This window comes from Chroicocephalus ridibundus, chromosome 3, assembly GCF_963924245.1.
Source record: "Chroicocephalus ridibundus chromosome 3, bChrRid1.1, whole genome shotgun sequence".
NCBI lineage: Eukaryota > Metazoa > Chordata > Aves > Charadriiformes > Laridae > Chroicocephalus > Chroicocephalus ridibundus.
Window position 1 is genome coordinate 63,070,605 of NC_086286.1, and position 26,525 is coordinate 63,097,129.

Sequence of the window (26,525 nt, forward strand, 5' to 3'; positions counted from 1 at the left end):
GGCTGGCTAATAGTAATGTGCTTTCTGCAGCGCCATGATTTTCTTAATACAAATGAATATTATGTGGGGCATCATATTAAAGTGTTGCAAGTTTTGTGCACGCTATCGATATTAGCATGGTTGCAGTTTACTGATGTGGTTAATTAGGAGGGTTTGAGTGTCCTTTACTTGAATTTCCCATACTCTTTTGGATGAGAAGTCCTCACGGTTTCGTCAGGAGCTGAGATTTGTAAGGCTGGGAGGGTAGGATGGAGCACTGTGGGACGCATGGGAGCTCTCACCCCACATTTCGGCAGAATCTGTGGGATGGGCATCACTGCAGAGGGGGTTGTTGTGGCTGCTTTATCTTGTCTGGTGAGAGCCTTTGCCAGCAGAGGTGGGCTGATGGCTGCCGGGGTGCGAGCTGGGGCTGTGCTGGCCGCGGCAGAAGCCACGTCAGATGGGCACTGCTGGGCTCGGCGCGAGGGTTGTTCACCCTCTGCCGTGGGAGGTGTGGGCTGGCCTTGATTTCTGGTGGAGTTTCTATTGAGATCAGTGCGATCTGAGTGAGCAGAGTTGGGCGAGTATGTGGCTGCCAGGCGAAAGAAAGTAACTGCCACGAGTGACAACTGATGCATGGGCAGGGAGGGGGTGTATCTGCGTGTGTCCAGGCAGCCGCTTGCTCAGGAGTAACCTCTCACATCCCGAGGTCCTTGACTAGATCTTCAGAGGTTAATAGTTCTGGTCATAAGGCTCTGTAGAGAAGGATTCCTTGCCCTCCAAGTTGCTGTACACAGTTGTTCCATTTTCCTTGCTTTTGTTAAAAGCCCGTGTACCTTGTCCATTCAAACCCTTAAGTCTTGTCAGGTTATTGAGTTGTTCCCATATTGCAGCAAGACTTGAAATAATTACCAACTCAGTTTCACCGTTTTTGCCAGTTAAAAAGAGGTAAAATTTAATTTACACTAATTATTTAACTACATGAGATGCTCAGCATGAAAATAACTAGGTGCAAATTAAGATTAAATAAGTAAAGAAAAAAAATACGCTGTGCGTTACTTTCTTCATATTTAGCATTCTATTTGTATTTCATTACCAGTCCATCTGCAAGAAGACTTCTCTTAGCAGATTGAAGCATTTTTTCAAGGAAAAAAACCCCAAATGTACAGTTGAACCGATAAAAAGAAAGTTTTAGTCTAAATAGATTAAAACAGGAGAGTTTTAATAAAATCTTCTCATTATTGCAGGCTTACTTCCTCTTAACTCTGGTTACATCATGTGCCTTGGTATGATCTCCGGAGCTGTGCAATGGCCATGCTTTCTCCAGGTTGCCTTGCTGAAACACAGACATTGTGCAGTCTCCCCAGAGCTGTTGTGTGTGTGTGTGCGAAATCAACCCCTAGGAAACACCAGGTTTTGTATAGCACATAACCTGAGCGGGTGTGTGGTCTCAGGAATGGATTTTAGTGTGGAGAGTGTCTGCCTGGCTCCTGTAGTTGCGCTTGTTGCGGTCCTGCTACCCCGTGGCCTGTCCCATGTGAACGTGCTGCTGCTTTGGGAGAGCAGATCACAAGGCACGATGGTTTCGTTGTTTATGGGGATAAGAAGAAAACTTTTGTACAGTCATAGACAAGATCAGCCATGGGGGTAATCTTACCATCACTCTTACCGAGGTGAGTTCAACACTGTAGTGCTGTTGCCGTGGTTCATTTTTCTGTGGATGCACCAATACAACACACTTCTGTGTCTTACAGAACTTGTTTCACCATCCAAAAATATGTCTGCTGTCTTTCTTTACCTCAGATGACTCTGGCTTTGAACCTGCCCAAACTTTGGGAATGTTTGTAGCGAGACTTTCCTTTGTGAATGGAATTTGTTTTTCTAAGTGCGGCATGAAAGATTTGGTTTATCTGCATGGAGCATGCTTGCTTGAGCAGTTGCTTTCCACAGTGCAGCGTTTGTAGATTAAAATCCTTTCTGCTGTGGTTCTGCCAGTTCAATTCCTTCTGCAGCCAGTCAGTTTTGCTGGCATACTGCAGTAAGGTGCCTGGTTGCATTAGTGAGAAAGGAAATTTTTCATTTCTGCTGATGTATCATTCTTATGGATTCGAAATGACAATTTTTTGTAACCGTTTCTTAAAGCTATTTTGAAAACTAGAATAACACTCCCTGCTTCAATGTATATGTATATTTTATTTCACCTGTGAAACTGCTTTTAATTCATGCATTTAAATGCACTCGGAATTAGAACACTTTGCATCGAAACTAGAAATGACAGTGCCATATGCGTGGAATATACCTTGTAGTTTATGGTGGCATGTCTTACTGTCTATGATGTGTGATCACACAAGCTCGACAGTACACAGCTGACTTGACGGTACTTACTGTAATTCTCTACCTAAGGAAATACGGTCTAGTGACTAGCTGGCTCGGTGGGGACTTACTACCCGTAGGCTCAATTCCTGGTTCTGCTACACAGTTCGTGAGTTTGGGGTGAGAGTCACAACACCTTAACACTGATTTTCATGTGAATTATATTCATAAATACGAGTTAGGCACAAAAATACTGTTGCTGTGCAGAATTCTCTTTATGTTTGTTTCACTTCCTGATCTTAACGGGCTGTTGGCAGATGCTGTATTCTGCTGTTGATCCATAGGGAGCCAGTAAGAGTTTTATGATAAAACTGACTGCAGGATTTGAACCTTCATTTTTCGGTTTGTGTGTCTGTGTTTAAGTGACCATTCTCAACGATGAATAGTTGCACTCTTGCTCACAGTCATCGCAGAAGTCAGGCTACACGCTGCTTTGGAGTCCAGTTCTGACTCCTTTACTTAAGGGTGAAAATAGCCCGATTAAGGTGCAGTCAGCAGCTAAGGCGTTAGAAGAGGGCAGCATGTGTAGACCTGGATCCAGATGTTAAATGCCGTGTTTAGAAAACAAAAGGGTAAATTTTCTTCCCAAACAAATTGGTAAAATTCAAGGTGGAAGTTTGTAATGTAAGACATTGCATTGCAATGAACGTTAGTGAGTAGCAGCTTTGCGGAGTGGAGGGAAAAGATACTTCTGCTGCTGGGCGGGTGCATGTGGGCAATGCAGAACCTGCCGGTTTTACTCTGGATTTTTGCAACTTTGTGAAATTTGCGTGTTGAAGTACCTGGGAATTCAAAGGGTAACTGGCCTGAGCAAAGTCTTGCTTAAGATAGCTGTTGGGAACACTACAAAATGTTTTGGGGTCTATAGGACACATCAGCACTTCCTAAACCAGCGGAGAGCCCTCAGGGATGCTCCCAGCCTCGCCTGCCCTAAACCTTTGGGAGGCGTGAATCAGCTTGACAGCCCGAAAGCCACCCCGATTTATGCCAGGTGATACCCATCCCTCTGTGTCTGAAGAGAGCATAGCTGCTCTGGTTTCCCACATGATCCGGGACGTTGCGACTGAGCTCTGCAAATGTCTGTGGGGGAATCGGAGGTGGCGGTGGAAGTGCTCAGGAGAACCGTGGGTTGGACTGGTTTTGCACTCTACATGTAACCTTTACCCCGTCCACTTGGTAGCAACCCACACATCTCAATAATGAATGTTTCTGAGAAAATATTAATCATCATTGCTACATGCACAGAGCTCGTAGTCTTTTGGATGCGTACTCCGGTGGCTGCAAGCGGGCCGTGCCAGGGGACCATGGTGCCTGGCTGCTCCTGGCTAACTGCGTTGCGGTGGTCAGGCTTGGACCTCACCAGCAAGAGAAGGCAGACCACCAGGGTTCCACCCTCCGCCCCCAGCCCCGTTTGCCTCTTTAAGACTTAAACATGAAAAAAATAAGTAATTAAACTTCTGCACTCAATACTGCTTGTCGTCTTTTCTTCTGTGTTGCCAGTGACACTTCTGGTGTACTTGGGAGGGAGGATGTCCTGCCTGTTTGCAGTCCTTTCTGCTTGTCTTGCCCTCTGCCCGGCAACATTTGTTGCCTGGATGCCTCCTACATGCAGCTTACTCTCATCTCGGCCAGTTTGGTGGGCGCACTGCTTAGCAAATGAAGAAAATGCTACAGCAGGGGCAAAACGTAACATACAGACCCAATGAAAAAAGAAGCCCCTCAATACCTGCCAGGTGTATCTGGTGCTTGCTTAGCAAAACCCCTAAGTGAAACTTGAATTTCGGGCAGATTCCTAAGTTGTAGTGAAATCACTGGGTCCTACACATGCTCCTGAAGTTAAGTATATGCTTATATACTTTGTGAATAGAAATGGCTTATTGAGCTGGAGCCAGCGTGGGGAATTTTGGGACTCCTGCTGTTCTGCTTACAGTACTTTGCGGGAGAGTTTAAGGCTGTAGAATGACACCAACTGGATCCGCAGAACAATCTGCTCCTGTTCCCGTGAACTCCAAATTATTTTCCTTCTCACATGCTAAGTTGTACCAAGAGCTGCATTTAAAAACCCATCTGTTGTCCATATTATATCAATAGGAAGAAGAATTTTAGACTTCTAAAATATTCTGGTTACGTGCTCCATCCTGCTGTCATCTGTCTTTCAACTACAAGACATTTCTTGTAGTTGCACTTACTTCTTAGCCGCTCAAATCTTTTCCCTCCCACCAACAGATGAAACTCTGAGTTGCCTAAGCTGCAAAAGTGGAAGCCGGATGCTACAAACCAGTAGTGGAAAGAAACAACATTCAAAAGAAGATGTTTGTGATAGTATAAAATAAATGAATTGATATAATACTGTTTTCTTACCAAGTGTGGGAATAAGTAATAACTTACTTTAAAAGTTTTTTCTTCGTATTTTTCATTTTACAGATAGTATATTTGAAGTATCATCAATGTCTATATCTGTTTTAATATAATTTGTGACACAAATATGTGATGTGTAACAAAATACTGCAATTTTTCTTTTTTTAAAAAAAAATTTTTACAGCAAAATAAGATTATAATTCCAGTGATGCTGATTATAATTCACCTGCTGCTCATCCCACTTTTCTGTCTTGCAGCGGCGGTAGCACAAACGTATTTTTAGCAGACACACTGCTTTTCCAACAGGCAGCAATGAAGTTCATCTGTCTTGTTTATTTTAGTTTTGTTACATTTTGGTAAATCATCCAACTGTGACAGAACTAGAGAGAAAATATCCTATCGTTTCAGGTTTGCAGGGTTTTCTTTGCAACTGAAATGAGTACTCCGGTGTGCATGCACATGTGTGTGTGTATTTACGTCTGTTACAGCTTTGAGGCTTTTCTCCCACTGTTTTCAAAGCAGTAGCTTCTCATGGAGGGCTTCAGGATTTTTTACATACTGCACCGTGTCTTCCCTCGAAAACTCCATGGGAGACACTCAGGCGATGGGAGCTTTGTAGCCTCTTCCCAGTGAGATACAGATTACAAACTCAAACTGTCCATCTCAGGATGGTTGGATCGCTAGGGCCATAGAACTCTGTTCATGAGAAATTCAGTGCTGACACCTGTCTCCATTCCTCATTAATCCCCTGTACGGATTTGTGCTCAATATTAGAGGAGCATCTGTGTTGGGAGGTCACCAGTCTTGTTTGGTTGTTCCCCAGTATGAAGAACACAAAAGCCTTCACTGCATGTGGTTAATTATCTGCTAAACAGCTCATCTTACCAGGACTTCTGTTTCCAATACCTAAAGCCTAGACTTATCCCAGTACTCTCTTCAGTGATTTAGTATTTCCAAGGATTCAGTTGAATGGTACCTCTCTTGAAACCATTACCTTGGAAATGGAAGGTCCCTGATGGGGGAGCATTTGGCAGGAGCCGTTCCTTAACAGGTTCCTGTGTGGCCCAAAAGGATCCCATCGATGTCCGTTCACAGATTTCCAGTCTTACAGAGATCTCTTTCTGGGATTAGGTAGTGGAGGTGAATCACACTGAGGAAAGTCCTGATATGGAAGGTTTCTCACAATATAGAAAGATTTCGAGGGCAAGATTTGCTAGGGATAATCTCACAGAGAGTCACTGACAGATTTTGGACTTCAGCGAGGGAATAACTAGCTCCTGAATTTAAATGCTTGGGTCGAAGAGCAACACTGATTTCCTCTGTTTGTCAGGACATTACATAAAAATAGTTGTGTTAGACAAGCAGTTTGTATGACTCCTGTTGTGGTGCTGCTGGAATATGGGCGGAAGGTACTGGGATAAAGCATTCATGTATTTCCATGAATAAAAAAGACGTGGATAAAAAAGACATAAGGCAGACCCCTAAAAGGAAGATATAATTAATATAGCCATGGAGTTCTGGTTGTGTAGTATGTTGTCTAAAATATTTACCTGAAACTTTCAAAGAAGCCTAGAGGTGTCATTGACCTTTCTGCTACTGAATTTCAGTCCTGAACATTTGTGGGTAGAGAACTGTAAAGCAGTGAGCATCTTCAAAACTTTCTGGGTGATACATATTTCTACAAAATAAACTCTATGTGTTGTTTATTGATTTGTCGCCTGAATGTAAAGGCTCTAAAGTTTAGAAGTATGCACAGGTTACTGTTTTTAAACATATGATGGGTACTGGGTATAGGCTACAAAACCTGATGTCTGCAGTAGTAGATTTTTGTGGCAATAATATAAATCATAGAATCATAGAATTGCCTAGGTTGGAAGGGACCTTTCAGATCATCAAGTCCAACCACCAGCCTAACTCTGACAAAAACTATCACTAATCTAAACTATATCTCTAAGCACTATGTCTACCCATCTTTTAAATACCTCCAGGGAAGGTGCCTCAACCACTTCCCTGAGACTCAGAAGAGACTATGTGGGAGTGCCCGCTGTGGAGGGACATGGAAGCCGGCAGGGGCCGTGGGGAGGGCCGGGCACTCACTCTGAAAAGCAAAGCTTGGGAAGCAAAGCTCAATTCCAGAAGCAGCTCTACTGGGGATATCGCCCAGTCGGTGCTTTTATACTTCTTGACTTACGTCACTGACGTTCATGCTTGGGTCAAAGATGGAAGAGTGGTGGGACAGAAGGTCAGCGGGGCGTCATGGTGAGGCAAGGGTGCATGTGTGTATTTGCAAACCTTCCCACTCCCCTGGTTCTCTGCTCCTTCAGTGCTGGACCCCCAGATGCACTGGAAAACACCTCCAATTTTTCAGTATGCAGCAGAAATCACGAACACCAGATTTCTCTAAGTGCCTGTCTTTGGATGCAGTCCCTGGCTGTGTTTGGGCTGCTTTGTAAAAGGAGGCAAAGGACGGGCCCTTGGACTGACGGCCAGGTCGCATCCGTGCTGTGAAGGCAGCTCTCCTGACGGCAGGCTTGTCTTCTCGGGAGGAGGCAGATGGAATGCTCCAAAACCACACAGAAGGCAAGCTATCAAACAGTGTGCTGCAGTGCTCAGACTTCCTTCCTTTCTCACTTTTATTTAGCTATAGGGGTGCACCTGTAGTTGTGAACTTCAGCTTTCAGCACAGTTTTGGGTTTTACCTGTTTTATCTGCGGATTCTGCACTGTCTTACGAGCCAACATGGAAGGTTTTTCCCTTAATGCGGACTCTGACTTGTCTCTTTAAGCACAAGTGGGAATCGGAAGGAGCTTCTGGCAACGGAATAATTCTGAGATTGCCACCTCTTTGTTAAATGTCTTTAGAGAAATTATTAGGAGAAGACAGACAGACACAGGCGTGACATTACATGCAGTTTGCGTTGTAGGCTTTTTTTTACGTAGGAAACAAGGCTACAAAAGAGATCTTGGGAGGAAGGCAGAATTTATTCCTGTGAGAATACTTTCCAGATAGGAAGCTGTGTGAAAATGGTAAAATGGAATTGGGTGATATAAGTGATTTTTTTATGATGATGACTATTATTTTCCCTGTGGTAACATCCAAAGGCTTCTATGAAGACGTAGGCTTCCTTGTCTTTACGTCTTCAGACACACTGAATTTACAATGTAAGTATCTGATAGATGAAGAGAGGAAAGAAATGCTATCACAGGGTTCAAAGACAGACAGATTGTGAGATGTCCTCCGTGGTCAGATATGAAATCCGTGGCAGCTGAGAGCTCAGTCTGTTTCTCAAGCCCTACAAGCTGGTAGCACTCCCAGCACCGTACATTGCTTAGCAGCACAGAGGTCGATCTTGCGATACTGCGTGAGCCCTTAGCTCCACGTTAAACCTTCAGCAAACCTTTTTCCAGTGAAGCTTTTGACATATTTAAAGTTTATTACATGTATCTTTGTGTTGCGAATCAGACCTAAATTTGTTTTATTCTGAAGTTTAAAGGTTCCGTCTGATATAAAGCACATTGATTTGGGGAAAGATTTATAGAATTATGTCAGATGCTGCTATTTTAAAAAATGTTACTGCCTTGCAAAAGTGAATTTCTTGTTTCTTTGTCAAGTAACGTATTCAGAGCACTTGAAAGGAAGTTTTGGAATAAGGAGATCTCTACCCTGGGGGGGTAGTATCCTGTGCTTTCGTTAGGTCATGTCAGGCCATTGTTTTGCTTTTCTTATCATAAAGATCTTGTGTCTTTAGTCGTGCTCAGCTGCAGACTTGAGTTTCCTGGAAGAGAGTGAAATAATTAGGAATTAATACTACAAAATCATATGTTCTCTATTTGTAGCTACGTTTGTTTAGTGGAAAGCAGTTCTTATCTGTAGTTACATATAGTAATAGGTGGTTTAGATACATACCACTAATACGTAGTATCTTGTATCTGTGGTTCTCGGTATAGCTGAAAAGAAATACAATTGTTCTCTAGAAGTAGGAGAGAACATAGACTGAGAGAGTCAAGGCTAGTAATACCGGTGTCTCTTGTTCCCTGCTGGTTTTAGAATCATAGAATCAAAGGTTTTCACCCCTAACTGCCAGCTGATGTTCTCAGTGGCTTTATCTCTGCCAGTGGATTACGCAGTGGCAGGGTATGGGAAAGGGCGGGTTTAATTTATTGCTTTAGATGGAGCTGCTGGGGGGGACGTTTAGGTACGCAGGGTGGTTTATCAGAAGAAGAAGTCATTAAAGTCGTGTGATTAATGGGGTGCCAGAGAAGGGCATGCAGTGTGTTGTGCTTGCTCTTAAAATCTGTGAACTGCTACGCGAGGTCACGCAGCCTAAACACAGTCCTGGTGAGAAGAGTCAGAGTTGGAAGAAGGGCACTCCCAGCCTAAACAGAGAGCTTATATTGCTGAGCAGTTGTCTCGTGTGATGGAGGAACACCTCCCTAGTGACTTGCTAATGGGATGGCCAAAGCCTCTTTGTCTTGCCTGGTAAGCCTGGCTTGGTTCTGGTGTGACAGAGCTGAGACATTAATATAAGTGATGTGAGCAATAGCTTCCCTGGTCGTGATCGGGGTTGCATGCACCTGCTTTGCAAATAAGCAGGATTTCTAGCACTGACAGCGAGATGCCTTTCCCCAGAACTAAATCTATCATTAAGTAGAAGGAGGCATGAGAAGGTGAGGGTTGTTAAGTCTCATGCGCACGGGACGCTTGCTTTGAAATGTGTTATTCCATTTCCTCCACGTCTTCCTCAGGGAAATACTTAATTTGGATTTCCTATGGATTTTACCATCTATTCTTCTGTAGTCACTATCTGCCTCTAGATTATGGCCATAGTTTCTGTCTACTTTACTCTCTGTCAACCACTGCCACCCTGCTTGCAGGCTGTGCTGTGGCGCGTAGGCTGTATGCCACGTGGAGAAGGTGGCAGAAGTCTCGGTAGATGGTGGGAGCAGAGCAGGGGTGCTGTGGGTCACCCCATAAAAGACACGATAGGTGCACAGCAGATGGCAGGCCTGGCAGCCCCCCAGGTTAGCCCTGAAACCGCCTCCTGCAAAAACCTCGTTTTTCCGACTGAGGACCAACATGGTCTCATACAAACAAAAATAAATAAATTGCACCGAGGGTATTGCAGTCTTTCCAGGGGACAGCCCTGCCTGAGAGAAGCTGGAGAAAAAAACTCCTAGCGGAGGTTATACCGAGGCTCTCTTCTTCACGTAAGTAGCAACACCACAAAGAGACGAAGCTGCACAGCCGTATGAATAAATGTGCAGAATCTGAAACTCGCACTTCTGGCTCATCTATCACATACCGTCCTTTTATAGTGCGAGATGAAATGCCCAGCACCAACTTTAAGCTGCCCTCAGCAGATGCACCATTACCTCCTGTCTCAGTGCGTGGCCGTAATCTCATCCTGAAAAATAAGATTTTACCTTCCACTTACCCTTCTGGAGACAGCTTGTCAGAGCGACATGGTACCGCAAACTTATCCTGCTTAATGTCAGCTAATTAAATTCATTTTTGAATATAGTACTAAGCCAATTTAATTCTGTCTTTCAGAGCCTGCAGAGACAGTTGTGACTCTCAGATGGGTTTCTGTCTCTGATTAGTGATCAAATCTCTTTGTGCTTTTTTAGACTGACTCTCCGTCTGTCTTTTGCTGCATGTCTCTCACCTGCACTTGTGATGTTGGGGAACGGGGTGTTTTTTCCCCGTGCTTTCATAGCCCCGGCATCTACTGTCACATTTGACAACATGCTCTGTTTAATGACTTTTGTTCTTTGAAATGAAAGTTTCATTACTGCTGCTGGAATAGAAATTATTGTGAAATACTCTTGGTGTTAGATTTTAATTTCGGAGGGTGTTTTTTGACAGTGTTGATCTTTGGAGGGATGGGTATTTGAGTGACCTTCTAACTCCGAGCTCGTGTACCAGCCTCCAGATGAGCACCCACATCGCATCCAAGTGCAACAGCCTCCAGTAATGTTTGCTGTCTGTCACTCTCAATATATTTTGTGATCCCTAGAATTCATGAAAATGAGGGGCAGAATTAAAAAAAAGTCAAAAAAAGAGAAAGGTCAAAGAAAGTCATAGTGTGGAAAAGGACAATACGCTTGATTAATAAGGTGATGTTGGTGGAGTGTATCACACCAGACATAATCCAATAGTGGTGGTTTTTTTTATTTTAAATGCCCTCTGTGCAGGCTATCAAAGAAAGTCAAAGAAAAAATATTGTTTTGGGATTTTCACGTGTTATTTTTCGTACAGCTCTGGCATGTTGCTCACTCCTTCTGTGCAGCGTCATGCCAGGGGGTGCCTCTGATCGGCTGTTTCTAAATCCCCTGATGCCGTCGGATGGCAGATGGGTGTGCATCACCGTGGAACCTCCTGCTGCAATTTACCCCCTGTTTGCAGCTGTGTTTTCTTTCTCTCATTCTCTTCCCGCTTCCCCTCCCACTTGTTGATGTGGCTTATTTGTGTTCGGACGCTACAAGCGCAAAACTGAATTGCCCTTATCAGCAACGTAATTCCCGGTTTACCGACAAACTCCTGCTCTTGTTCATTCCAGAGTATAGCTGGAGTGTGTGGGAAGACATGGTTTGAGAGGAACCTTGTACTGTCGTTGTGCGCCATGCTTGTTCTGTGCGGAGAAGAGGGCTTCAGTCTGCCTGGATGTCGGTCTGATGTGCTTTATAGGCAGTTGATTCATCCATCCATTTTTTGTGCTGCATAGTAAAGTATACAGGAGCTGTCGCGTCTGTAATGTAGCTTCTGATGCCAGAGAGAACTAAATACCAGCTTTCTCAACCTTCATGGAAATAATGGTGAAGTTCTGAAACAGAAGGGCAGATGCCAGGAAAGTAATACTTGAAACTGTAATTTTTTTTCTTAATTCTTTAAATTTATTCAGAGGAAAGGAGAAGAATGGTTTTTCAGATCATTAATTACATTTTTTCTTTCATTTTAAAAACTGTTTTTTGAAGGGTTATTCACAGGTATGTCTTTTTGAAATTAGAAGCCGTAGTTTTTTCAAAATTTGTAATAAAATACATGTATCTGGGGAGTTTTTTAGGCTTAATACTTAGACTTGATTTTAGTAAACAATTCAATGCCTATATCTAATCAATCTAAACACTTGGTTTAGATACTTTGTCCATTTTATAAGTCCTTGTTCATTTTTCAAATGAGCAAATAGTATTTCTTGAAGGTGGAGAAAGAATTGTCAAGATCTTGCTAAGTCCTAGAGCACAGCGGTGGTTTTATCGGCACTTTCTAAATACCTGTGTTTGTAAGGGCTCTTCAGCTCTGTTGGTGTGAATATGCTGTGTGCATTAATATGATGCTTATAATGTAAAAGATTGCATATTTGTTTCTTCAGTGCTGTACTTTGTTTAAGAAAGGAGTTCTTTGGTGTGAGAGGGTAACTTACCTGTAGTTTAGTACGTGTAAATACAATTTTAGGATTGTCTTAAGCCTGATAGACTCAATTTTGAGAAGCGATGGCACGCTTATGTGCAATTAAGTTGGCAGCAAAAATTACATTTCAGCTTCCATTAATTTTTCTAATTGTGCCTAATGTTTGCATTTCCTTAAAACATTGCTTGTGAAAATGAAGCTCTTAATTGATGGCACTGTCTAGCCATAGAAGATAAACAGTTTGGACAAGAACTGTGTGTGTTTTCTTACAATTCGCTCTTTCTGTAGAGACTATATCGATTTGTATGTTTAGTTCCCAATCTTTCTCCCACCAAGATTTTAAGTGCCAGGTCCCCAGCGTATTCCTGTCAACTCTAGCTATTTCCATAATTGCCAGAACCATGTACTTAAATACCTCCCATATAATTTCCATTTTCAGATTTCACAAAGGCTTCCATGCTTCTGCTTCACCTAGACAGTCTTTGCCTTTGCTTTAAAGACACTCTTCCAGGACTCGCAATTTCTATGTGTATTTTCAGGACTTTGGTGTTTCTTTCTCACCAAAGGGAAGGCACTAGGAGTCTCTGCCAGAAAGATCTTCGTGAAAGATCTTGAAAGTTGTGACATTCACAAGTTGTTCAGTCGACTCTTAGCAGCCACTCCTTAGTCCCTCCTGCTGTGCCGGAGGTGGTTTGTTTTGAGCAGTTTTGGCTTTCTCCTCCATGGTCTCCAAGATCCCCCCATCACAACTGCGAGCAGAAAGGCAATAAGCGCTGGAGATGGGGCATCTCTTGTGGCCTTGAAAATCTGGACCATGGCTTTGACCTGGCCAAAGAAGAGGATAAAGACTCAGTGAAGGAAACTGAGCGCAAGGGAATCAAACGTAGAATTACAAACTCATTTCCTATAGGACAGTAAACAGCAGGAAGTCAATGGTAGCGGATGATGGTGACCAACCTGAATTTGGTTTGAACTGATTCAGTAGAGATGAAAGACTGCATTTCGCTTGCTACCATGTGTTATGATAGATTTCTCTTCAAGATGGAGCTACTTTCTGGTCATTCTTTTTGATTCATGTGGTGATTTAGGAACTTTTGTTTTAGAATACTTGTTTTCTGAGGGCACAGTTAACAGGCAGCAACAAAACAAAATAAAATAAAAATGTTAAGATAAACTATTCGCCAGAAAAATTCTGTTCGTTTTTTAAAAGGTAAATGAAGTGATACAAGGTAAATGATTAGGTGCAGTCATTAGGGACAGGTTGATTAAATGACTCCAAATAAATCTGCAATGAGAAAAAGAATGAGTTGCATGTCTTACTGTATTTTCCTGTTGAAGACAGCTGGCCATTTCCAGCAGCATCCTTTTGTGGCAAGGATGCTAGAAGTGATTTCTCTGGGAAGGGAGATTCTTCTTAAGCCTTCGAGGAGTTGAGAAAGAATTGCTTTTGTAGATAAAACAGAGTTACTAGGAAGCAAAATTTAAGCAGTTCAATAGAATGGAAAATCTCACACTCAGAAAAATGTCTGTTTCAGGGAAACTCCTCTACAACATCAAGCCTGGATGTGAAGAGATAGGGATGTATGTTCTTTAAAAATTCTAAGTGCAAGATGAAACTGTCCACCAAATCCAGACAATGGTTTCTTATTCTCCTGTACCTATCCGTATCTGGGAATGCAGATACCTGGTTATCTTTTGGCATTTCTGAAAACGAGAGACTGGTGAGCCCTCTGCCTGTGCCTTCTGGCAGAACTCCCCAGGCAGCTGAGTGGTTTTCACATGTTTGTGCTCTGAAGCAGGTGTTTCAGCTGTACCGTGAGTGCCCGCAGCCAGCCGGTTCGGCTCGTGTCGGGTCCGCAGCCCATCCGGTGCTGCATCCCTGCCGGAGGGCGTTTGCTTGGTCCTTCCCATGTCAGCCAATGCGCGCGCTTACTTACCCCAACGCCCCAACCTGGATTTGCACACGTCAGACCTCCGTGAGTGCTAAGTGTTGCTTGAGCTGCCAGAGGTGGCTGTGAGTGAAGGGAGGGAGCCACTGCTGGGGTTACAGGGTGGAGGGGGGCGAGTGGTTGTGGTGGTGTCTCAGCCTCAGCCACTGGATTGCAGTAGGAACCCCCCAGCCCCGACACGGAGCTAGAGGAGCTGCCAGGAGGGATGGGGCTCTCCCCAGTGAAGGCGAGAGCTGCTGAAATCCCGGCGATGGGGCACGGCAGAGCATCTCACCTTCCGCCGGCCAGGGCTGCCTCTGGGCACCGTTAGCAGTCACTGCTCTGCCGTCTTCCTCTCTGCTGCTGGATCGCATGCTGGGGCTCAGCAACTCACCTCCGTGCCTGGCATTTAAGTATGTATATCCTGAAATATATGTGCCCACTACTCTGTGCCGATTCTGTTTGCCAACTTGTGTTTATACTGTTTCCGAGCAGGCGAACATTAGATATTACATGTTAGCATCATACCTATGGGAAGTGCACCCTTTACCAACATTTTCTTTTTTTGGTTTTGGACCGTGGAGTATGTTCTTTGTAACTTAATATTTACATACTTTTATGCTTGTTACGGAAGACCAAATACAGAGTATAGGAGACACTGACTTGCTTAGGTGGCAGCAAATGAAGACTGGTGCTAGTGAACTGCGTGATGTTGTGGCTGGCCAGTGAAGCATAATAAAGGCAAGGGCCTCTAAGCCACTTTGGAGGTATGAAGAGTCAAAGAAGCATTAGAGTAATTTAAAACATGTAAACTGTGGCTAAAATCTAAAAACATCATTTCTTTAAAATATTTTGTTGTAAATAACAGGGACTACCTCTGACCCTAGGATGAGATGCAGCTTGTAGAGCAGGAGGAAGCTCAGCTTCTCTTTGGGGAGGCTTGATTTAAAAAGATATGACCCCAGCTTTATCTCTGATGTGACTTGCCATCGCTGTGGGTGTCTGTACATGTGTGTGTCTGGGTATATTTCTGTGTCCTGTAAGTCATATTATTCGCATTTTCAAAATGAAGACAACCCAACTAATCTGCTTTTTGTATCAATAGCTGTGTTTTATAGCTTTGTCCACATCCTCACGCATCACAGGATGAGTCAATGCAATTAACAAGCAAGAGTTTCTTAATTTTTGTTTCAAATACATATTTATGGGGATACACAGTCCAAGTGAGTTTTCTTTATTTAATGCTGTAGACTTTTACGTTGCCTGAACCTACATTTGTTTCAATCAGTTGTGATTTTACCATTAGTTTTAATAAGAAAAAACTTTTTCAGCTCTTAAATTAGAAAGTTTGTTTGTTTGCTGCCACATGTCCTGTCATTGGAGACAAGCTCATTTTCCCTATCTGCATTGGTTGTCTACAACATATATCAAAATATTTTAAAACAGACTCAGCCATTAAGTGATTTGAAATGATCAAATGATTATAAGTAAGGTGCCTGTAGTCACCAACAGGAAAGAAATGCTTTCCCGAGACCCCTTGTTTTCAAGAGAATAATTCATGAGGGAGCTCCAACGTTGTGTCTTCTAAACCAGTGATTTTCAATGTTAAAAAAAAAAGAAAGAAAAAAAAAAAGAAAAAAAGGAAGGTAGAGCCAAACTGGCAGTGCGCTGGGGAAAAGAACTACGTGCTTGTCAAGGACCCGACAAATGGGGAATCTGAAATTCTGTATCTGTCCGGCAGACAGTTACAGCTTCTGCATTAACATTGAAAACTAGTTTTCATTGCTTTGATAGCATGCCTGAAGTCTGGTCTGGAGCAGTGGGCCAAAACCGTTTGGCTACATCAGGACACTTTCACGTGCCATTGTGAACAGCAAAATGTTTTCTATAAGCCTGCGAAGAGCACAGACCCTGTTAATGCCGAGGAGGAGTACGTGGAAACACGCAAATGCAGAGCTTGATGTAAACCTCTGAATACAACGAACTTAATGTCTGGATTTGTTATGTTTACAGGTGGGACTCTCTTCTGATATGTGATCTACAGCGAGCTACTTTGAATCGTACGATGACAATGTTATCACTGCCACATCTCTGGGAACCAGTTATTCCTAAGTATACGGTATGTGAACGTCTGCGTCTTACATTAACTGTTGCTTGTTGGAACAACGCAGAAACAATAACATGAAGGTGCTAAAAGTCATTGAAGTAAATGTTAAGCCACATGTACAATCAGTTACACTGAGCTGTTCCAGCAGATGTTTTATCTGATAGGCCTGGTCTGCATGCAGAACAGTGAACTGTTTTAACTTGAAAATGTATTTATTTACAGATATAACTGTATCGCTGCACTTAAAGCAGTACTATTTTTGCATTTGGGAAAGGTCTTTAAGTGCTTTTCTTTTTCATTCCATTTTCAATTTCTGGTCAATCTAAATTAATTTAATTTCACACACCAGTGGATTCCTAAAGCAGTGTAAATTAACTCCATTTTACCAGACTCAGCCAGATGATGGCAGTTATTCCCTTGATGTTTAGCTTTACATCACCCACCATCTTTGACCAAGATTTCAATAGGAATTAAATCCATATATTGAGCCTTTTTCGTCACCCTGTATAAGGAATTGGAGACTGAGACTCAAATCTCGTGAAAGGAGGCTATTTAATTTATGGCCTACAAGGCCAAAAATGTGAGGTCACTGATAGCTGGCATGTTTTTCTTTTCTACTCCTCTGGCTTGAAATTGTTAACATACACTCAGGTGCTATAAAACCATGAGCAAACTGGTTTTATGAGAGTGGTTACATCGTTGTTTCATGTTGTGAAGCAGTTCAGTAGCACGACGCTTACCTGTTAGCATGGAGCATCTTCATCTGATTTATGGCCCAGATGCAACACCCGCTGAAGCTGGTCGAAAAACGTTTCTTCGTGCTGATGGGAGTTGAATTGCACTGCGCGTAGCACCTGAGACTTTTGTTTAAGTAATGTTCCCTGCATGGGATTTTTTTTACTGATCAGCCACGTTTTAGAGATTAAGTATTAAAGATATAAGCATAAAACAGAATTGAAAGGAAATGGATTGCTAAAATAACCTAAAAGAGGAATCCATTATTGAAAATGCTTGTCTAGCTTCAAAAGTTACTAAGTGATGAGGAGAGATGACTGTTTGCTCCAAAAGTATATGTCTGGGTTTAATGCGCTGTATTTTATATATAATTTTGAAGACACTGTTTGTCAGAAACGGGAATGATTTGCTGCTACATCAGTGATGTGGGAGAGGGAAAGCAAAGTAAAAGTCTTACAGGGAGTGGGGAGAGGAAGGTCATGCTCCATCGATCAATTTAGCATGTTGTGGGAGAGCAGTTCCCAGCTCGGGTGCCTTGTGTGCTGCATGGTGAAGAGGTTTCCAAATCTGGCTGGACTCTGGGTCGGTGGGAAGAGAAGCTCCCAGAGGTGACATCTCCCGCTGAAGTGAGAGAGCATTGATCCTGCTTGTGCTGGCAGGGCTTCTATCACGCCCGTGTAGCCACCCTCAGTAATCCCTGCTGGCCAAAGACCATTAAGACGACCCTTTACAGACTTTTTCTATGCATTTCTTCAGGCATCTCCTCTGTCATCCGTATGTAAGCGCCTTTTCAGGAGGGACATAGGAATAATAATCTCTGTTGCTTTTGTTTCTTCTGAGTCGATTAATTTTTAAACGTTCAGAATTGTTTGTTGGTATATGTTTTTGTAAATAAGTTGTTTTGGTGTGTGTGTGTGTGTGTGGGAGCACTGGTAATGGAAAGCTGGTTTGAAGAAGATGAGTTTTACGTTCTGCAGGGGCAGAGGTCTGGAAAGGACCCAGCGGGCCAGCTGGTCTGCCTTCCTGCCCTCACAGGTATCTCGTCATGAAAGGCGTGAATGCGTCTTGGTTGACATTTTCACTTTTTTTGTGGAACACGTCTTTTCGCCGGTGGAGGCGACCTCTCAGAGAGCTGAGGGCAGGTGGCGGGGAGAGGCGGTTGCCGGAGTGGTGACCGCTTGCAGATCCCCGCGTTCCCTGGGCACAAAGAGCGAGCAGCCGTCTTGCTGACGTGCCTTTAATGAGCTGTAGAGCAAGGGAGGCCGTGTCTCGCACCTTGTGAGGCTTCTTCTGATACGTGGTAATAACCTTCACGCATTTTCCATCTACCCAAATAGAAATGAAATTTCCTTTGACCGGTGAGTGCAGGAGTCAGAAGGAAGTGAAGGTTTTCATGTTTGTTTTTCCTTTTGGGTGTTATTTTGGTTTTCCTCTTTTGCCAGTTCTCATATAGCATTGCAAACATTTCAGGAAACGAATCTGCAGGAGCACAGCTCATAAAAGATTGGCCTGCTGGAGGACGAGGCTCTGCTTATTACAGAAAAGCTTCTGAGACAGTCACAGCTGAAAAGATTACACACTGCCACAGGAAATTAAATTTGATGTAATATAGTGAAAGAATGACACAATGGAAAGGGCATATATAACGTATTTGTGATTATTAAGTGCTAGAAAAATGAAAAGTTGAGACCCAATAAAGTGCATGTGATTTAGATACGGATACAAAATTCCCAACAGTTTTTTAAAAAATTTGGCCCTCTGTTTTCCTTTGCCCTCTCCTGGTGTCATTACCTCAACGTGCTAAATCCTGTAAAATTCTATCAACTTTTGTGCATGTTAGACTATAAAGCATTTAAAACAAATTTCAGAGCAGTCCTACGGAGTCCAGTTAAGGCTGTGTTCTTCAGCAGAAGGTGCACACGTGCCACCAGGCTGGGAATGAGAGGCAAGAGCTTCCTTCTTTGCTCCGTCCTTCTCCCACGTGGACGTGCCGTGCTGACAGAGGGGGAAGCTGTCCTTCCCCGTCTGCCCCTGTCCCTTGCCGAGGCGCAGTGTGGTGGTGCTCAATGGCGGGTGGAATTCCCAACCCCATCCCAGCCACCGAGCAGCCGAGCGGGCTGCAGACCCACTGGGGACCGTTCTGGTGACACATGTGCTGAAGATACCTGTTGGTACCGAGGTCCTTGCTGGTGGCCCAAGGCGTGGGCAGGTGATGTGTCCCCTCTTCCTCTCCTCCTCTGGGTCACCATAGGTGCCGCGGTGAGCCAGGCTCTCTCCTGGCCAGGTGCTTCACGGCAAAATGTGCGTTTTCTTTCAAAGGGGACAGTAATAATGTGCAACATTTTAATAACTTTTCCTATAAGATTTGGTTACCTGCAATTGGAAAGAATAAGCAGGACTCTGGCAGATTTAACTTTATTAACCGTCATAAATCCTTTCCCTTTTGACTCTAATCAGTCCCTGGAGTCCTTTTAATGCTCTTGACATTGCACTGGCCTTTCATCGCAGCACAATATACATTTTCCTGTAACTAGAAAACCGATGGTGAGAGCCTTACGTAAACCCGAGGTAATGGATGCAGCCGTGGGGACGTGTGACTGTCGGGTGCTTGCTGCCGGTGAAAGGAGGAGAGGGAGGGTGTTGTGCCAGCATGGCTCTTCCCTCGGCAGAGGGAAAGAGAGGGGACGTGATGCCGCAGGCACTCGTGGGGTCTAGCGTGAATCCATGAATGGGGAACCAGCAGTTTTACTCTGGCCCAGGCAGACAGACAGATAGCGGTGCTTTTGTGTCTTCTGCTGGCAAGCTGGGGGACGCCGGGGGGCCAAACCCAGCCCTAGAGAGCCCTTCTATGAGCAGTCGCCAGCCCACGTCCCCAGGGCAGCGAGCACATCCCTGGGAGCCCAGCAGGCTGACACGGCCACCCAGAGCTGCTGGCTGGGAGGACGTGGCTTGCGGCACAGGGACCGGGCAAACCTGCTGGGATGGAGGTGCTGGGTGAATGGATCTTTTCTGTGCCGGGGACAATGCTAAAAGGAAGGAGTGTTACCAGGTGGTCGAGGGGCAGGCACCTAAGAAACAAACGCCTTCTTCATAAAATAACTACCTGGGTTATTGCCTTTCTGTCCAGCCCGCGCGCAAAATCCTCCGGAAAGCGAGCAGGGAATTCCCTGGTTGGTAGTCTGTCTGTCTGTCTCTCTGCTGTCCAGGAATTCATGGGATGGAGAAGGCATCCCAAGAATCTGCCCCTGTGTGCAGGGAAGCTAAATTCCCTCTTGTTTTTCCGTATACACAAGTCAGCAAGTTTCTTCAGCAAATGCTGTAATTTTAAGCTTAATACTATGCAAATATTTAACTTTGGACAAAAAAGCCTCAAGCTGGCTTCAGACCAGGGACTGGCTTCCAGCTGTTTCTGCAGGTACAGATCCAATGTTTATGTACACGAATGGTTATTTGTTTGTTTGTGTATTTATTATGGTAATCTTTTTATAATGAACGTGGATATTTGTGTACCCCGGTTTTGATATGAACATAAAAATGTATGTATTTGCAAGGTGTATACAGCCATTTTCCGAAGCCTTGGCAAAAAGCTCAGATCTGCTGAAGATAATCACTGTAGGCTGAACCTTTAGATGGCACAGAGTTGTACTAAGTTTTTCTCTAATGGAAGTGCCCCAAGCTGCGCTCACCATTGAAAGCCCACCAGCCTGGGTTATGTAAAAAAGGTATGGGAAGATTTGGTGCCTGCTGCAGGAGCTTTATACTGTAATTTGATTGTCCAGACAAATGGGTGCAAGAGAATATTCAGGAGGAGTGTCAAGAGCATTAGCAATAAATATGTTAACTAGGTTTCAAAAATCCGCTTAAATGCTACTTTGATATATAATACTTTGCTGTATCCACATACGCTTCATATACATACGCTTTCTCCAGACCTTGTCTTAGCTGCTGTATGGCTGCAAACAGCCTCTTATTAAAAAGGGAAAGTCTGTAATCTTGTGGACCTTCTATAATGTGCTCAGCATGTGAGCTATTGACTTCATGAAGACGAGAATAGCTATGTCAAATGTTTTTCATTTGCATGTGGCAAGATAGAAAAAGCAAACTCTGTGTGAAGATGAGCAGACAAGAAAGACACCGAATGCCTTAAATACTAAGGGAGTTAATGCTATGCAGTGATTTTGCTTCTGTTATAGGAAGTGTAAGAACAGTATGCTTCCTGGCGTACATTGCCATCTAAACTGCAAAGGTTTCAGTTCCATGGCAACACGAAGAGCCCGGTTGTGCTTAAGGTGTATGTATTAATGCATTTGGAGTGAGGGGTTGGGAGCAAGCTGGGGAAAAAAACCAAACATGCCGAATGTTTCCTGTTTATTTATTGATATGTAAAGTAAAGCCTTTGTTCTTAGAAAATCATAACTGACATGAATACACGCACCCCGTCCCCCCCCGCCCCGTCCCCCCAGTTCTCTCAGGTTCTTGTTTAAATGTGTTTTTCTCAGGCGAAAAGCAAATGAGGAGGCTGTTTTCTTGTTTGGTTTTGGGGGTTTTTTTTATAAGAGTCTAAGTGCAGCAGCACTTGAATGTTGCAAGAAAATGCTATTAATTCCTGAGACTGTTGTATATCCCTGGAGAGAAAGACTTGGGGGGGGGGGGGCGGTATTTTTTTCCAAGAAGTACTGCTTTACAGAGCAGAGTGAAGCAGCGTTTGGTTTTTTATTATTATTATTTTCCTTGATCTTTTTGATCTGCCCTCTTTCTGCCGTTCTCTACATCCACCTCCAGTTTCCCCCGCCTCCCCTGGCTGAGGAGCAGGAAACAAGACTGAGCTCTGTTTCCTGACATCCAAAGAAATATAAAAGTATGAGGAAATGGTGTATTTTGTTTTGCCAGCCAGCTTGGGTTTGCAGACCCGCACTGGGAAGGCACCTGCTCCCAGACAGGGTCAGGAGTCACCCTCGGGAGCAGCTGGGCAATCGGCCAGGGAATAACCCAGAGCTGATCATTACGTGAGTTTTGTTTGATCTGCTCGATTGGCTGCGTGAATGTAGGATGGGGGATTCTGACGAACGTGTTTTGCTCAGGGTGAAGAGCTACCTAAGGCTGGTCCTGCCAGCTGTGCTGACGGGTGGATGAATTGCGGACTTCCAAGGTTTAAAGTCTGACTGGGGGGTGAGGGAACCTCCAGATGTTGGTATTTCTGAGGCTAACAGCAGTGCTAATCTGGCATGGTAAAGCTGACAGAAACTGGCAAGTTAAACTGGATTTACAGCTGCTTTGCATTGCTAAAACAGGCAAAGCAGCCAGAACATATCAGTGGATCTGGCCTATAGGTTTCAGTGAGGTTTCTCTGTGTAACTGGGGAGAGAATATAGCTTTGCAATTGGAAGTTGGTCAACCACTCTCCTCTTGCTGTGCCAGGAGGAATAAAATTTGTCTCTCTCTTATCTGTATCCCTTTTTTTTTTTTTCTTTTTTCTGACTAGCAACAGGAATATTTTTTTCCCTAAAAACAAGGCTTGCTTTCATTGAAGTGGGAACCCCGTCTTTGAGATTCTACTTGGGGGAGATTTCCCTGTTCAGGAGACCAGCACAACATGGGTAAATCTTTTCTAAGGGAATAAATAGAATTGAAATGATGAAATGACCCTGTCTTGGCATCGTACAAAGGGGTGGATTTCACCCTTGAGGCAGCAGAACTGCAAAATAAGGTGGTTTCATTTTTAAACAGTCACTTTCTGAGGGAGAGCAGCACTGGGAAGCCTGAGCCACTTGCTAATGCTGCATTTGACACTCTCCCAAATTTGTGGTTGTGGTTTCTAGTTTCTGCACAGCCCCCCAAAACAACAAAATAGATGTAGCTCATTAAATACTAGCGTATGCTTCCCTAATTATGTGACACCTTCCTTTTCCCAACTTTTGACAAAGGGACTGTGCATACAACCCTGAATGAAGAGGAGGAATCACTCCAGCCAAAAGCATAGTAAGGGAGGTGAAGGGTTCCCGTGTAGGTGTCCCGACCTGGCATAACCCTCTGAACAGGCTAGCTGCTGTTTGTAAGCATCTTCCCAGTGGAGCATCTCGTTCAGCTCGGCAGGAAGGATGAAGAGAAAGTACCAAGAGGAACATCAAAGAAAGAAGAGAAGGAGGAGAGAAATCAAGGACAGGAAGAGTGAGGAAACAGAGCAAAGGCAGAAGGGCAAGGAGAGAAACAACAGGGGGCTGGGAAGAGCACAACACAGGAAAGAGATGATGCTGTGGTGCCTGTGAGGGAAAAGTTGTTTTTCAGATGTAATGTAGCCAAAAAAAAAAAAAGAGGAAGAAAATTAAAATACATGAAGTGGGAGAGGATATCAGAGTGATGAGGGAGGGGGACTGTCATGTCAGATTGACATGAACAGAAAAAACACAGAAAACATACAGATTAATTTCATACGCTGGTCCAGCCAATTTTAAATAGTAGCTGCTAAGTTTGTAGCATCAAGATCTTGTGCCATTTTCCATGTGGAGGTTTTGGGGGGCTGGTGGGGAGCAGCGGGGCCACATTGGGAGGCTGCTGCAGGGACCAGAGTGGATGGTTGGGGACAGATCTCTTCTGTGCACCTTGGCTGGAAGCCTAGAGCCAGTATGAATAGGAAGGAAAATTGCCCATCCTGCATTTGAAGACTGGCAGTCAGAAAAACGTGTCCGGTTCCCTCTGAAGGTATCTGAGGAAGGGCTGTTGCCATGCAAGCAGGAATAAGGGCTCCCTCCAGATCCCTCCTCTTCTACTTGTTCAAGCTATCTAGGCTACCAGAAATAAACAGCTGAATGGAAAATTTAGTTCTGGCTGTGAAAAGAAGGTTTTGAATGAATTCTATATCAAATAGCGAATGTCTTCTTTCCTCCTCCTCTCCACCTACCTTGTTCCTAAATATTAACATTTCATGTCACTTGAGCTAAGTTCAGTGTCAGACTCACCAGATCCTGCTGAAAAATACACCCCTCTTTCGTGGCAAGCCAAAGAAGATGGGAGGCTTGTGGTGTTTTTCCTTCTCAATCTCTTCTCCGCTGGGAGAAGCAGCTAAGGCTGTGTGAAGCTGTCTCCTTCCCACTCTCCTAAACTTCGCTCCTAAAAATGCTTCTCCCTCAACGGCTTTGCTGCTTCTCTGAAGGAGGCATGGCTTGGCCCACTAAGTGCCATCGTTTGCCAGGGGATGTTTTCTCAGATTGCGGTGACTTTCATCATGATAGGAGGCTGAAGAAGATTGTTGTGGAATAAGTCATGGGCACCGCTAGCTGTGCCAATTGCAAATGGTTACTTAAGCATGAAAGAGAAGAAAAGGATCTGGAATTATGAGATTTTAAACCCTGCCTGAAGCCCCAAACCTCCAAATCATTTCTGCCATTTGTGCTTCCTGTTTTCTAAACACTTGGGCTGTACTTGCGTTATATTTTTAAACTTTCCTCCAAAACCACAAAGGTGAGAAATACCCTTTCTCTGAAATCGCTTCTTTTGTGGGCAGCAGTACCAGTACGTGTTACTCCCGTGCCCCTTTCACCCCCCCAGGACTTCTCACCCAGCTCGTTCAGGTCGCTGGCAGCAGGCGGGAGGCTGCAGGCTGCCCGGCCGGGCTGGGGCTGCGCGTCCCTGCTGCCACCGTGGTGGCCATGCAACCCCCCAGGGCTGAGCTCGGGGCATCGGGCCGACTTTCCTCCTCAGAGCCAGCCACCAATTTTCTTGAGACTTGTGAGAAGGCTATTATTGAAATTGAGTGGAATTTGTTGTCTAGGAGAGAAGGTCTGAATGTCTGCAGGGGAGGAGAAACGTGTGTTGGAATAGTGGGTTTTGTGCAAGGAGGGGAATGGTTCTCACTGGGCAGTTGTGTCTGAAATACTCTGCAGTATGTGGTAGTATTTACGATAAAGATGAATGCTTTTACGGTAAAAATGTGGGGACCTGAGCTTACCTGGAGACCCTAATAGTTTTTCCTACTGTAGAGAAAGCATGTGGTGAAGAGAAATGTTGGTGAACACAGTCTCGCCACCTTTGGCGGGGTGAGTAGGGACATTCCTGTATCGCCCTGTAGTTATGCAGAGATGTGCTGATACTTGCTTATTTTGATCAGTGCTGAAAAAACAGAAGCAAAAAAATTGAATGTGGCTTTGGGGTGCTGTAATACAAGGCTGAATCACCCGAAATCAAAGCCAGTTTGAGGTGGGAATACCATGGCTGATGTTTGTGTAACCCCAAATCTCTCAACCTGTACCTGAATTTACTTCTTAGATGTTAAAGAAAAATCACCCCTTTCCACAGATGTCACGTGAGCTGGGCAGCCATTTCTGCACAACAGGAGGAGGTTTATTCCCTTCCCTCACCTTGGTGTCCAGTCCAGCAATTGGGAATCCAATTTAACCCTCAGTGTTTTTTTCAGGCCCTGTGAGTCTTTAATTCTTTTCCAGCAGTAAAACAATTATTTTTGATAGACACACTAGTTGTTTGTTAATTTGTTTATAATCAGTTTTCCAAGAGGTTGCTTTGATGTGGGAGGAACTGAATTCTTTGGGTGCAAATGCTCGCTGCTGACTCTCTTCTTAGTCATTAAGAGATGTTTTTCACATCAAGGCGCCTTTACTTTTAAGGGAAAATGTCGAGTGTCTTCTGATACCAGACATGCGAAATGTGTGGCTGCCTAAACAGACACCATTTGCTGAGCTGCAGCATGTGATGGAGGGAACATCCAAGGCCAGCCCAAGCCTTCCCCAGCCTCCCGGGGAGACCCCCAACAGCCCCTTGTCCCCTCTGGTTGCTGCTGCAGCCGCCTGCGCCAGACCCCAGTACCTGAGACCCCACGGATGCTGGTTCCAGCTACCGACCTACATCCCTGCTGGTATGCCTCCACGCTAAAAGATGTCACTGTTCTTTTCCAAAAAGAACGTGTCTTTTTTTTCAATTCCCTTGCCACCTTTTTGTATTTTCAAGCTGCAGATCTTTTAAGGCTCCCTGCCTCTGCAGTTCTTGCCTTTGTATGGGTTATTTTTGGAAACTGGGGAACCAGGAGGAGGAATGAAATTTAGGGGATTTAACAGCAGTAGAAGTGGAAAGCTCTTTCCCTTGGTGTGCTCTTTCTTCCTTCTCCTTTCTTGTCGTGACCTCCGTGGTCCGACTGACCCCCATCGCATCGCTCGCTCCAGGGCAAGCCATAGCCCACACTCGTTGTACCCAGCGAGCAACTTCTCCATGTGCGGAGGTGTGCCGGTTCGCAAGCTGCGCTCGCCGCTTCCTCCCTGCAGCAGCCATTGTTTCTCTTCTGCTTTTCTGGGTCAACCAGTTGGCCAAAAAGTGGTAGGTGGCCGAGCAGAGTTTTGAGAGCTGTGAAATGCTGGTAGCACTTGGGAGGTCATGTGCCTTAAGGGTAAATCGTATGCAGAGAAGAATGCGTTTCCTTTGTTATTTCCTCAGTGGGGAAGCCCCATCAAGGTGGTCAGCTTTTTCTTTAACTGTTGGCATGTTTTTACATTGGAAGTGATACGTGCTCATCACCAAACTTTGCAACAAAACCCAGATTTTTTGGAAGACTGGGGAACAGTGACTAAACCCTGACCTGGTGGGAAGACCAGAGCTCACCTTTTGGTTCTGGGGCGGGGGGCAGGCGGTGGTGA

At 44.4% G+C, this 26,525-nt stretch overlaps 1 protein-coding gene across 6 annotated transcripts in view; it reads left to right on the top strand.

Moving 5' to 3' along the window:
• HIVEP2 (HIVEP zinc finger 2) overlaps positions 1-26,525 on the top strand; it is a 145,402-nt gene that overhangs the window by 20,564 nt on the left and 98,313 nt on the right. For all 6 annotated transcript variants that reach the window (XM_063329445.1, XM_063329444.1, XM_063329442.1 and 3 more), the window contains exon 2: positions 16,059-16,164. The gene's annotated coding sequence lies outside the window, so the exon portion shown is untranslated. The remainder of the gene's footprint in view (positions 1-16,058; positions 16,165-26,525) is intronic.